Raw genomic sequence first — 14,491 nt, 5'->3', positions numbered from 1 at the left:
GGGTTGGTTTCCTTTAGGATTAACTGGTTTGATCTCCTCATAATCCAAGGGACCTCAGATGTGGCTGCTGTTAGAAGGTGTATGTATTTTTGTGACATAAGGCAGTCTCAGAAGCTAGGAAGCATGGGCCACACTTAGAGTTCTGAAGCTCACACAGTATGATCAGGATGCAATTAAGCCCAATTACTTTCAGTTTCTGTATCCCTCTACCCAAGATTCACAATCTAGGACAAGAGCCTCCATTTAATCTAATCATGCCCTTCGGCTAAGAGAAGACTATTTCCATAGAGGAAGAAGAGGAAATAAAAGAGTTCTTCAGAAGTGGAAAATGATATTGGGAAATCCCAAACAATAAATGCTAAGAAAAAAATGTGCTGGGGCATTCAGGGGCACACGCCCACCCTCCCTAGAAGCGGGCTCATCTCCCGCCTACTCAGCAGATGTACTGGGCTATTCTATGGTGGTACTGTACTTCATCTCAGCTTCTGGCTCCACTGCTATTATTTTATTTCAAAAGCACTACTACAGCTTCAACATCTACTTTTCTTCTCTTATTGCAAGCCTCCAAATTCCCATCTTTATACCTGTAGTCACATGATCCTGCTGCTACTGCTAAGTCTGCTGCTAAGTAGCTTCAGTCGTGTCCGACTCTGTGCGACCCCATGGACAGCAGCCCACCCGGCTCTGCCGACCCTGGGATTCTCCAGGGAAGAAATGGAGTGCATTGCCATTTCCTTCTCCAAAGCATGAAAGTGAAAAGTGAAAGTGAAGTCTCTCAGTCATGTCCGACTCCTAGCGATCCCGTGGACTGCAGCCTACCAGGCTCCTCCATCCATGGGACCTTCCTGGCAAGAGTAGTGGAGTGGGGTGCCATTGCCTTCTCTGTCCAGTTGCCAACTCAGCCATGATCCTTGAATCTATTAATAGAAAAGGAAAGATACAGACTCAAAGGTCTTTTGAAGGATTAACCTTAACTATAATTCATTATTAAAGGATGCTTCTTCACTGTTTTTATTCCACGAAATAAAACTCCATAGCACAGATGTTTCTCTAGAACAGACCTCTTTACAAAATTAAAAGAATAAGAATATCTTCACCAAATGCAAGTCCCATAATATTATGGAGCATTTTCTTGTTTAGATTTAACATATTATCCCACAACGGAGAAGTCAGAGACAGCTGTTTTGGAGTTTTGGCATGTCAATATGTCAAATCACTTATGCTGATTTTTAGCTCCTTTATAATGCATATTCTTGTCTAAATAAGAAATTTACTTGAGTACAAACTTTCCCCCTTGAAGTTTCCCATAAAATGTTTTATCTTATGAAAAAAGTTCTTAACCTTGTGGCGGGGCGAGGGGAACTTTCATGCTTTTAAGATCATCCCTCTCATGATTGGAATTCTAATACAAATAAAACTGTTTTTAAAATACTAGTTCTTAATACAAAAATAAAAATAGAAATAACTAGAGGCTTTTATGGAAGTGTCTATCTTTTAAAATCTGGAGACGATTTCAAGTTCAAATTCCTCTCCTAAATCTCAATCAACATAACACATTTGTTGGTCTAATTATTTGATGTACTATTCTGAGAAGAACTTAGAACTGCAGGGCCGATATCCAAAATTCTCTGGAATAATCTTTAAAAGTTAAAGTCAGATATTATTGAAACCAACTAGATTAAATGTTAAAGCAAACAAAATTTCATCTACCTGTCCATTTATTTACGCTACGTGTATTGTTTTCTTTCTTTTCACCAACAATGAAAACTTTGATTGTGCTCCATAATGTTGCAAGAAAAACTTCGCTGCTGCCAACAGTTTCTTCTAAGTCAGAGAACCTCTATTGTCTTTGCTCTGGTAATAAATGATAATAATTAAAGGCAAATACACAATAATTAGTCACACTAGGTTTATCCATCTGGTCTACCTGTATCCTATCACTGTGTCTTTGAAACAGATGACAAGCAACATATTGCAGCACATCCCACTAATGGGTCTAAGTGGAAAATGAGGAGGTAAAGAGGTCATTGGAAAAAAAGGTCAGCAGCAAAGAATAAGAGCATTATTCCTTTTTCAAAATTTAAAGTGTCATTGTATTTAGCTCTGTATCCTCCCAAAACACATATGATTCCACAAGATGATAGTGAACTATTAAGATACTTAGCAAGCCTGGGGAGGTCTATAGATTCTATTGATTTCATTGTTGTTTAATGTTAAATTTCATTGTTGCTTAAATCACAAGAACCATGAACATGATCATGGCTACTATTTATTGCTTGCTTGCTATTAGGTACTGTGTTCGTTTAAAATATATTTTTCTCTGCTTCTGAGAATCTCTCAAGGTAGATACTAAGATCATCTCCATTTATAGGTGAGAAATTGAGATAAGGAGAGATTAAATAAATTCTTCCAAGACTACTTTATTCATCAGTACTGAACCAAAGTTTAAAGAACAGACATTTCTGGAAGGTTTAACAAAGTATATGGAGCTGCTTGTCAATTATCTTAGTTGGAGGCTGACTTTAAAATAGCTTAAAATATTTTTGTCTAAGCTTTTATGCATGATATATACTTTCAGAGCTTCAGTTAACATGGTCATCAAACTCTTCTGAGGAATATGATGCCAAAAATAAACATAAGAACTAAGTTTTATATGTGAGAAAAGCACATCTTGGATGGACTATTAAAAGTGAACTACAAATGAATTCTTCTTCCCCTACAAATCCAAGAGAGATGGCCCTTCTCGAGAGTTATTGTATTTCACGTGCATTCTTTAAGGAAGAGAAACAATATTACTCTATTTAGGAGCTGCCTCTATAAACTAACAAAAGCCTGATGTCTCTCTTTAACTCATCTAGCATATTCTGTACTCGGTTCATGTAACTTCAACCTCTATTCACATTTTTAAAGCTTAAAATGCTCTCAATAGACAAATTCATATATACAAGATGGGCCATTACTTGTCACTCCATCTCTTTGCACTCTCTGAATTTGTCATTAGCTTCCTACAAGTAAAAATATAGACATTTCTATTGGCCTTTTTTTGTCCCCAAAGTGGAAAATTAGGCACTTCCAGATTATTAAAGATAACCATCTCATGTTGCCAGTGTTTCTCGGGGAGAATATTCTTTCTTCATTGTTAGAACTGCACATCATCAGGCCCATCAGATGAGAAGAGAGTAAAAAGATATCGTGGGAGACAGAACCTTCAGTGCAGAAAAAAATTCACAAGTGCATGTGTAAAATAGGTGGAGTAAGAAATAGTACCTCCACTTGCTCAACAAAAGAGGGAAATTTGAGAAAAACAAGATGAGGGTTTTGCAATCAGTGTAAATTGTTACTCACCACCATTTTGGAGTCTCAGCTTCTCTTTGGAAGCACACAGTCCTACAGAAGCAACAGCACCTGTTGCTGACTGTGCAGTCACAGCCTCACCAAGCAATCAAGACACTCCCATCTGTGGTGAAATTTCCCAATTTTTCTCGTACAGAACAGATCCTTCACTGCTAATGAGCTAACTGGAGGCATGCAACATCGCATGCTAGTCTATGGCTGTGGTATAAAGCAGTGGGAATTAAAAATTAAAATCAGCTGAGGTTTTCCCCAACATCTAAGGCTGATGGTCCCCTTTTTCCAAAATTCCCTACTTTGCACAGATTTTTCAGGCTTTTATTTAAATTAGGACATTAGGCATGTTGGCTTGATTACATTTCTTACTCATTGTGTATCTGGTCTTTCTTTGCAGGACAGAGGCCACTCATGATCTAAGGTTGGAACGTTGTCCTGGTCTCTTCCTTTCCTCTTAAATCCACATCCAACTTGATAACCAAGAACTGGAAATTTTGCAGCTTTAATGCAAATTTAAATCTATTCTCTCCTCAGGGGTTTCATTCTCATGACCAATGTCTTAGGATATCTATGTATAGATATTTATTTCTCAGGGATTTTTTTCAACAGCTTTTAAACAATCTCTCCTTGCCTCCCACTTCCCTCAACTTTCCCTTTCAACCCAGAATTCATTGTCACTATTGTGGAGCCCTATGCCAAGGGCACAGGTGTGGAGTCCTATACTAAAGTCAAAGGACAAAAATCTCTGGAACTGATCAACCCCCACAGCAACTGTTGCCACGAGCCTCCAGATCTAAACTGAAACCCCATATTATGCAAAGGCTTCCCAGGGGGTACCAGTGGTAAAGAATCCACCTGTAGGAGACACAAGAGACACAAGTTCAATCCCTGGGTCAGGAAGAACCCCTGGAGTAGGAAATGGCAACTCACTCCAGTATTCTTGCCTGGAAATTCTATGGACAGAGGAGCCTGGTGAGCTACACTCACAGGGTCTCAATGAGTCAGACACAACTGAGCACACACACATACACACACACACACATTAGGTAAAATACCCATCCTACTGCATCCTAACTAATCACCTAATGCCACCCTTCCAGTAGGAATTTTCTCTGCTTTGAGGCTATAAAGGGGTTCCCAGGTGGCAGAGTTTATAAAAGTTGGCTGCTAACCTATGAAAGGGGTCAGCTCTCCCGTGAGCTGACCCACTGTTCTAACAGCATCTCCCATTTTAATAAGCTTTATTCCCCTCTCAATATCATGTCTCAGATATGATATTCTGCCTCATATCTAGAAAATTTTTTCCAACCCATGCACAGACCATGACGGATATTCTAAAATATAAGTCGGACCACAACACTACCTTGATGAAATACATCAGAAACCTGAGTGTGACTCAGATTCCTCATGACCTGATTGCAGCCCCCAAGTTCACCTTTCCCTTCAGCCCCTTCTCTCCTCTGAATTCCTTGCCCCCTTTTCAATGAATCTTTGCTCTTCTTTTGAACACTGTGCCTGTCCTTGCCTTGTATTCCTCCTTACAGTGTCCCTGTCCCTCTGTCTTATCTAGTACCTTGCTTTTTTGCAGGAGAGTAGAGAGGTGGCAGAACAATTCATCCTTTAAGAGAGGCATGAAAACATTACATTTCACATGGTAAAATCAATGTCATTCAGTAGTGTTCATTTCTGAGCTTCTGTGTTCAGTGGGGTAAAGATGCTCTGTCTGGAATTGGTGCAGAAATAGGTTAAAGATGTCTTTCCAGGATTAGGAAAGGAGTAAGGGTTGGTCTGGATAAAATGATACCCCCTCTGAGAAACCTTCTCCAACTTCCCCAAGAGGATTTATCATCCCACTCACTTGCATTCCTACAGCATCCTGAACATCATTGTATTTAGTTTCTTCTGTATCAGTTCTCTAGTTAGACTGTGAACTTCCCTGGGGCATGTACTAGACACTGGGCACTTCCTAAGTACTTGTTGAGTGAATGGTTAATTCTTTTCTGATCCCACCATAATATGGTCTAGAGCTGAGTTTGGGAAACAGCTATGGACTGCCTGCAAGGTAAATCCTGCTGACTAGGTGTTTGAGTCAAGTATTGTTGGAATACATCCTGGGCCATCCTTTTATGTAGGACGTATGGCTGCTTTCATGCTACAACAGCAGACAGAACTGAATGGTCACACCAGGGACCCGGTGGACTGCAAAAGCTGAAACATGCACTTCTTGGCCACTTGCAGAAAAGGTTTGTGGACCCAGTTCTAGAGCCTAAAACTAAAAGCTAAGATTTCACACGTTGCACCTTGTTTCTTTAATTGAGGGCAGGAGGAGCAGGGGACAACAGAGGATGAGATGGTTGGATGGAATCACCGACTCAATGGACATGGGTTTGGGTGGACTCCGGGAGTTGGTGGTGGACAGGGAGGCCCGACGTGCTGCGGTTCATGGGGTTGCAAAGAGTCAGACACGACTGAACTGAACTGAACTGAAGGGAAATTCTACACCATGGAATCTAATTAAGCCCAAGTGAGAGACCCTCAAGGTCAAAGTTGCCTCCTGAATTTCATTTGCGTTCTGCAGCAGATTCCTAAATGATTTTTCAACACTTTTAAAAGTTTTGCCAAAAAGACACTTTACTAATTCTGGAAAGAACTCTGATCATTAGTATGGTATTTTATGGCTTTTATGAAAATGTTCTGGATTCTGTGGCTGTGCACAGCACTGCTCTTTGAAATCATTCCAGCCTTTTGCCTTGTATCCATTTGTCAATATAATTATGCTTAATGAACAACAGGAAATGTTCCTCCAATAGTCATATCCTTGATTCCCCTTCTACCATCCCTAAGTCTCATCTCCTGATATAGTTCAACTAGCTACAACCCAAGCAATTTAACAGTTTCCTACACATTAGAGGGCAACTTGCTCTTATAACCTAACTGTGGTAGAGTCAGATCATTGGAGTCCTAATCCTGGCTCTTCAGATAAACTACAGGAATGATCATGTATTTTTACCATCTTCAGTATCCTCCACTGTAAGAAAAAAAAAAAAGATTATAGCAGCAAAAATCTCTGCAGATTGTCGTGAAAAATCAATTCAATTATCCCTGAAAAGCACTTGACAGTCTTGTTATCAGAAGCATACCATTTGCTTTCTATTTTGCTTCCATCCTTCACATCAATTCAACTTGCCAACTCCATACGAGGAACTAGGTCTTTTAAAGTACATGTATCAACCTCCAGGTGTCAAGGTCACAATCAGGGCCCTTTGACTTTTGATGTTGCAACTAAGCAGGACACTATGGGGCTCCTGGGCACAAAAGCCTTTCTGTGTCCCCAGTTTCCTGACCCTCTCTGAGTTCCAAAGGGCAGGTTCAAACACCGGGTGATCAGGGAAGTGAGGGGATGCAGAGCAAGGTAGGAGCAGTAAGGAAACAATAAGGCAGCTTTGGGGCAGGGTCTTAGTTTCACCTCAAGGGCTACACATGGCAAAATTAAAACTCCCAACAAAGGGAAGATGTTGGCTACTTGAAGAAACGGTCTTCATTACAGAGAAGGTCACAGTTTGATAACCTTGAGAAGCAGAGAAGCATCAGGAGACCATCTAAGGCCAGATTAAAGGAGTGTGGGCCCAGGACACACCCTGATCCTTATCAACAACTCTCAACCCCACCCTTGAGCCATTGCTGTTAAACTCCTCATCAAAGCCCCCCAGGTTGCAACACGTGAATATGGGAGGCGCAAGTCCACTGTGTCCCCCTTTGCCTGGCAAAACAATAAAGCTATTGTTTTCTACTTCACTCAAAGCTCTGTGTCTGAAATTTGGTTCAGCACCTATGCACAGAGGCCAAGTTTTTGGCATCAGTGTCAAGAAATCATGGTTTACAGAAGCCTGAGGGAGCCAGGTCATTCTAAGTATTCTAATCTGCATCAAGGTGAACCTAGAATCATTCTAACAAGTTGGAATCAGCTTCAAAGCAGTGTATGTCTTGAAAAGTAAGACAATTCTCAAGATACCTGACTTGTCAAGTCTCTTCAGGAATGTTTTCTAGCTCTCAGAGTGGAAGAAGATTACCGCCTTTTTCTAACAGCCAAGGGTGTTCCTAATTGTAACCTATGTGGCCAGTCTGGCCTGATATATCTGTGCTTTTTCATGGCTCAAGGCCTTGGGGAATGAAAATGGCTGCATAATTTCCCTCTGGTGTTTTGATTCTAAGTTCATTGGCCCAGAAGCAGAAAAAAGAACAGATTTTTTTTCCCCCTTGAGCATTATTTTTCTGATTCTATCTTGGAAACCAAAGAGAAACATGTTTTGATTATATTTACAAATTTATCTAATCATCCTGGAATGTTGAACTACATTTTCTCTTTGGAAAAGGCCACTAATAGAGTGCCTCTGGGCATGAAGCTTATTGGCCTTCAGGGACTTCCTCTGTGGGACACCAGGCACAAAGGGGGAACCAGGGCAAAGACGTAAATTCCACACGACTCGCATGACTCCACCCTCAGGGGACCCAGTGCACAGTGGGGTCTTCTGACATTTGTTTATTTAACAACAAACGTGTTTTGGAAGCCTGGACAATTGGAACCACCTTCAAACTGCTATAACTGCTGTGACTTTCTCTCCCCGACCCCATCCATCTCTGCACCAGAGCCATCGATCCAAAACACAAATCTGATCATGTTGTTTCCCCTCTTAGAAATCATCAGTGTCTCCCCCTTCCTCAAAGGATCATGTCTTAACACCTTTAATAAGACCCACTAGCATTCACCGTCTGGCCCTTCAGGTCTCCAAGGCAAATCCATTGTTTCTGTAAAAACTCAGATATCTTTCTTCATTCTTTTTTTTTTTTTTTTAATTTTGGTATTTTAGCACAACAGTTGCATGTGTTCAGGATTAAAATATTTTACATATCATTAAGTAACGCGGACATAGCTACCTATCTCTTCTCTATTGTACACACCAGAAAGTCAGAGACTATGCCGTACTTTCCGGAAAGCACCCATGATTGGCTAAACATAGGATCTTTGATTGGAGAAGGAAATGGCAACCCACTCCAATGTTCTTGCCTGGAGAATCCCAGCGACGGCAGAGCCTGGTGGACTGCCGTCTATGGGGTCGCACAGAGTCGGACACGACTGAAGCGACCTAGCAGCAGCAGCAGCAGGATCTTTGGTGGGCTTCCTGAGTTGTTCAGGGGATAAAAAATCCTTCTGCAATGCAGGAGACACAGGAGATGTGGGTTTGATGCCTGGGTCGGGAGAATTCCTTGGAGGAGGGCATGGCAACCCACCCCAGTATTCTTGCCTGGAGAATCCCATGGACAGAGGAGCCTGCTGCAAAGAGTTGGACAACACTGAAGCAGCTGAGCACACACACACAGGCTCTGTGGAAATATTGAATGAACGAAGGCAAGACTTGGTTCTCCAGCAGATTCCTAACTTCATCTCACTCTCGGAACTTTCATTTTCTACTGCAGCCAGGTCTCTTCTAGCAGATTTTATAGTCCTTGAGGGCTAGAATGCTGCGTCTGTCTTATTTTCCACTGTCTCAGGCTTCTCTATACTTCTGATGTGTGTGGAAAGCTTCATAATGATCTGTTGGGGAAAAGGTTAAGATTTTCATGTTAAAAAGTAAATAGTGGTCCAGTGGTTGAGAATATGCCTGCCAATGCAGGAGACATGGGTTTGATCCCTGGTCCAGGAACATCCCACATGCTATGAGGTTAGCAGGCCTGTGAGCCACAACTCCTGAACCCTACATGCCCTAGAGCCCATGCTCCATAAGAGAAGCCATCACAACGAGAAGCCCTCGCACCAGAGCTAGAGGGTAGCCCCGGCTTGTGGCAACTAGAGAAAAGCCCCCGTGCAATAGCAAAGAGCCTGTGTTGCAACCAAGAGCTGCAACAGAGTCTCAATGCAGCCAATAATTAATTATTTATTTTTAAAAGTAAATAGACCTGGAATCTACTCCCAGGCAACTTTCTCTCCATGTGTATGTAGAAGACAGGATTCTGATACCAGGCAGACAAAAGTCTGATAATCTGTTTTAAATGTCTAAGATTTAAGAAAGAGGCAGAACGGGGAAGCATGACAGTGTGAGAGAAAGAAGAGATTACCTTTGGTTGCAAGGATTTATTTTTTCAGCAAACATATATTGAGCATCTTGCATATGCTTGGCATGCGATTGGCTCTGGAGAAAAGAGGAAGAGACATGAGAATAAGACTTGGCTTCCTGATTTTCCAAACTCAGGACTAAGGCCATTGCCCTTTCATGGGGCAAGGGTGATGGCAGAGGAGAGCACTGCGGGGCAGAGGCACAGTCCCCAAATCTCCCAGGAATTGGGAGGAGGAGAGGGGACGGGAAGCATAATAAACTATGCTGTGAAAGGTCAGCCAGCTCCTTAGCGCTGTCTGGAATCTAATGGGGGAATGTGGGAAAGATGACTAGCTTAAGAGTCCCTTGATCAGTCTGATAAGCAACTCTAGGTTAGTTGCTGTTTCTCCTATTGTCCTCTCCTGGCTCCAGGGTAGCTGAACAAACCATGGACACAAGGACACTGAGGCTCTGAGAAGGACACAGAAAGGCCGAAGTCAGAAAGAAAGGCTGGTTCCAAACCAATGTCCCCAAAGTACCCAGCACAGAAGCACAGAGAGGGTCAGGTCAAACCCTAATATCTCCTGGAAGGTCATTCCAAACCTGGAACTATTAAGATGGGCTTGGTGGAGACAGAAGGTAGCAAGTTTCCCTTTGACCAGTTTTGCGCTGAGTGTCGTCTTTGGCTTGATATAGAGGAGGTGATTAATCCATAGCCTTTCATATTTTATTTTTGAGAAACTGAAAATTAAATTATGGTTTAGTTTTCTAAAACTAAAAACTAATTTCCTATGGAATTCAGGAAACTCTCAAACTTCTTCTTATGAATGCTCTATTTCTGAAAAGATCTCTGTGTAACCTCAGAGACACTATTTCCACTCTACTAGAACAGAACTGAGCAGATTTCAGGTTCTTGACAACTGTTCTTAAAAATGAACTCAATTGACTAATTTGACACATAATCCCATTATGTGTCTGGCAGTAAAGATATAGAAAAATGAGATAGATGGTTTTCTCTTTTCAAACAACCAAAAATCAAATGGGAAGGAAGTTTCGGAAAAGGTAAAATAAGAATATACCAAGTACAGATTTTTTTTTTTTAATTGCTATGGAAAGTCAAAAAAGGAAGAAATAAGATTTTTAAGTCAATTAGGAAGAGTTTAAAAAGAAGGTAGCACTTGAAGATCATTGGTTTTCCTGACCTAGATTTGGGGTTTGTTTTTGTTCAGTTGCTAAGTTGTGTTGAACTCTTTGTGATCCCATGAACTGCAGCACACCAGCTTCCTTGTCCTTCATTATTTCCCAGAGTTTGCTCAAACTCATGTCCACTGAGTCAGTAATGCCATCCAACCATCTCATCCTCTGTCACTCCCTTCTCCTCTTACCCTTAATCTTTCCCAGAATCAGAGTCTTTCCCAGTGAGTCATCTCTTCTCATCAGGTGGCCAAAGAATTGGAGCTTCAGGATCAGTCCTTCCAATGAAGTTTTGGGATTGAACATCTCTTATTCATCAGCTTACAAAATGCTTTCAGTTCAGTTCAGTCACTCAGTCGTGTCTGACTCTGTGTGACCCCATGAATCGCAGCACGCCAGGCCTCCCTGTCCATCACCATCTCCTGGAGTTCACTCAAACTCACATCCATCGAGTCCGTGATGCCATCCAGCCATCTCATCCTCTGTCGTCCCCTTCTCCTCCTGCCCCCAGTCCCTCCCAGCATCAGAGTCTTTTCCAATGAGTCAACTCTTCACATGAGGTGGCCAAAGTACTGGAGTTTCAGCTTTAGCATCATTCCTTCCAAAGAAATCCCAGGGCTGATCTCCTTTAGAATGGACTGGTTGGATCTCCCCGCAGTCCAAGGGACTCTCAAGAGTCTTCTCCAACACCACAGTTCAAAACATCAATTCTTCGGTGCTCAGCTTTCTTCACAGTCCAACTCTCACATCCATATATGACCACAGGAAAAACCATAGCCTTGACTAGACGAACCTTTGTTGGCAAAGTAATGTCTCTGCTTTTCAATATGCTATCTAGATTGGTCACAACAAAATGCTCTAATGAGGTATAAAAACTGGTACTATCCCACAACAATAATCAAACAATTTAACTTGGAAATTAAACTAAGACAGAATAAGAAGGAGTACGGGAAGAAAGAAAGAAGAAACAATTTATCAGTACTTATTCTTTGACAGCCCACCATTTTGTATCACAAGTTTTGAGATTCCCAATAATAGCCATTGTTGCCTAAAGCTCTGACCACATGTCACATTTATATTTACTTCATAGGGCTTACAAAGTCCTTTATTACAACCTGTTTCATTTGATCCTCCTATTAACACTGTAAGATAGATAACCTGGGTAGTGGCAGCCCCAACTTACTTCCCATACTCTGAAGCTCAAAAAACAAAACAAAACAAAACAAAACAAAAACTCATCTTCCATGTTTCTTCAAGAAGCAGAAGAATAGAACCAGGTTTTGACTCTGTTCTCCCAGCTCCCTCAACTCTACTCTGCTGTTTCCCATAGAGTTTTGAAAAGTCCTTCAGCTAGATTTATTTGAATAAAAATAATTGCCAAAGCCTTCCTGAAAGCAGTCTATTTTTAGCTAGCCAAAACTGGCATCTCTTGTTTTCATCTACCATCACCCTACGTCATTTACAGGGCACTGTTCTTTAGTGTTTCCATTCCCATCTGAAAAACAAGCCTTTTGTGTTAGAAGGAATTAAGTCCCTGAGAACAGATATGATAAAATAGGATATATAAGCTGCTGCAGGAAACAGGAAAGGTAAGGTATTTTGCTAGTGTGACTCTAATATCTCAAATGGAAGAAAACTAAGGCTTGTTAACAAGAACAGTGGTTTCCCAACTTTAGTAATGATAGATAAATGCCGTCTTGTGTGTGGGTGTGCTCAGTCATGTCTGACTCTTTGCAACTCCATGGAATTCAGCCTGCTAGGCTCCTCTTGTCCATGGAATTTTCAGGTAAGAATACTGGAGTGGCTTGCCATTTCCTACTCCAGGCTAACTTCACAACCCAGGAATTGAGCCCACATCTCCTATGCCTCCTGCACTGGCAGGTGGACTCTTTACCACAATGCCACCTGGGAAGACCAAATGCCTTCTTAGTTCAGTTCAATTCAGTTGCTCAGTCATGTCCGACTCTTTGAGACTCCATGAATCGCAGCACGCCAGGCCTCCCTGTCCATCACCAACTAACGGAGTTCACTCAGACTCACGTCCATCGAGTCGGTGATGTCACCCAGCCATCTCATCCTCTGTCATCCCCTTCTCCTCCTGCCCCCAATCCCTCCCAGCATCAGAATCTTTTCCAGTAAGTCAACTCTTCGCAAGAGGTGGCCAAAGTACTGGAGTTTCAGCTTTAGCATCATTCCTTCCAAAGAAATCCCAGGGCTGATCTCCTTTAGAATGGACTGGTTGGATCTCCTTGTAGTCCAAGGGACTCCCAAGAGTCTTCTCCAACACCACAGTTCAAAAGCATCAATTCTTCAGTGCTCAGCCTTCTTGACAGTCCAACTCTCACATCCACACATGACCACAGGAAAAACCATAGCCTTGAATAGACAGACCTTTGCTGGCAAAGTAATGTCTCTGCTTTTCAATATGCTATCTAGGTTGGTCATAACTTTCCTTCCAAGGAGTAAGCGTCTTTTAATTTCATGGCTGCAATCACCATCTGCAATGATTTTGGAGCCCCCAAAAATAAAGTCTGACACTGTTTCCACTATTTCCCCATCTATTTCCTATGAAGTGATGGGACCAGATGCCATGATCTTTGTTTTCTGAATGTTGAGCTTTAAGCCAATTTTTTCACTCTCCTCTTTTACTTTCATCAAGAGGCTTTTGAGTTCCTCTTCACTTTCTGCCATAAGGGTGGTATCATCTGCATATCTGAGGTTGTTGATATTTCTCCCGGCAATCTTGATTCCAGCTTGTGCTTCTTCCAGCCCAGCGTTTCTCATGATGTACTCTGCATATAAGTTAAATAAGCAGGGTCACAGTATACAGCCTTGACATACTCCTTTTCCTATTTGGAACCAGTCTGTTGTTCCATGTCCAGTTCTAACTGTTGCTTCCTGACCTGCATATAGGTTTCTCAAGAGGCAGGTCAGGTGGTCTGGGATTCCCATCTCTTTCAGAATTTTCCACAGTTGATTGTGATCCACACAGTCAAACGCTTTGGCGTAATCAATAAAGCAGAAATAGATGTTTTTCTGGAACTCTCTTGCTTTTTGCATGATCCAGCGGATGTTGGCAATTTGGTCTCTCGTTGCTCTGCTTTTCTAAAACCAGCTTGAACATCTGGAAGTTCACGGTTCACATATTGCTGAAGCCTGGCTTGGAGAATTTTGAGCATTACTTTACTAGTGTGTGAGATGAGTGAAACTGTGCGGTAGTTTGAGCATTCTTTGGCATTGCCTTTCTTTGGGATTGGAATGAAAACTGACGTTTTCCAGTCCTGTAGCCACTGCTGAGTTTTCCAAATTTGCTGGCATATTGAGTGCAGCACTTACACAGCATTATCTCTCAGGATTTGGAATAGCTGAACTGTAATTCTATCACCTCCACTAGCTTTGTTCATAGTGATCCTTTCTAAGGCCCACTTGACTTCTCATTCCAAGATGTCTGGCTCTAGGTGAGTGAGCCAGACATGCTCCCTTATGGATCCAAGTAATAATGGCTGCCTGGAGCACTGTTAAGAAGGCTGTGAGCTCAGCTTCAGGAGCCCTGTATCAACTATCAGTGCATCCTTGCTCAAATAGCCATGGGGTCATGTGGTTCTATTCCAGGAGATCCTGATTCTGCCTTATTCAAGATTTCCCTGGTGGGTAGCACGTTTACGGATGATAGTGGTGACAGAACTTATAGCCTTACTAGCCTCTGTTGTTTCTCTAGAGCATCATGCTGACTTCAGGTCTCTCCAGTAGTAGCTTTCACAACATCTCTCTGATATGTGACTCATTCATTATATAGTATAACTACTCACTGTCTCTTTCTGTATCTTTCAGGTTTGTTTTGTCAATATATTCCCTAA

At 41.8% G+C, this 14,491-nt stretch overlaps 1 long non-coding RNA gene across 1 annotated transcript; it reads right to left on the bottom strand.

Moving 5' to 3' along the window:
* Positions 1 to 8,181: 8,181 nt before the first annotated feature.
* Positions 8,182 to 10,025, bottom strand: LOC147349780 (uncharacterized). Its single transcript, XR_015150486.1, has 2 exons — positions 9,463 to 10,025; positions 8,182 to 8,941 (listed from the first exon to the last, which is right to left on the bottom strand). It is a non-coding gene; the product is annotated as an uncharacterized LOC147349780 (long non-coding RNA).
* Positions 10,026 to 14,491: the final 4,466 nt, after the last annotated feature.

This window comes from Bos grunniens, chromosome 21 (assembly GCF_055505025.1).
Source record: "Bos grunniens cultivar Pamir isolate PY7600 chromosome 21, Bosgru_T2T1.0, whole genome shotgun sequence".
Lineage (NCBI taxonomy): Eukaryota > Metazoa > Chordata > Mammalia > Artiodactyla > Bovidae > Bos > Bos grunniens.
Note: the sequence above shows the minus strand (reverse complement) of the source record. Positions and strands in the feature narration are given on the sequence as shown.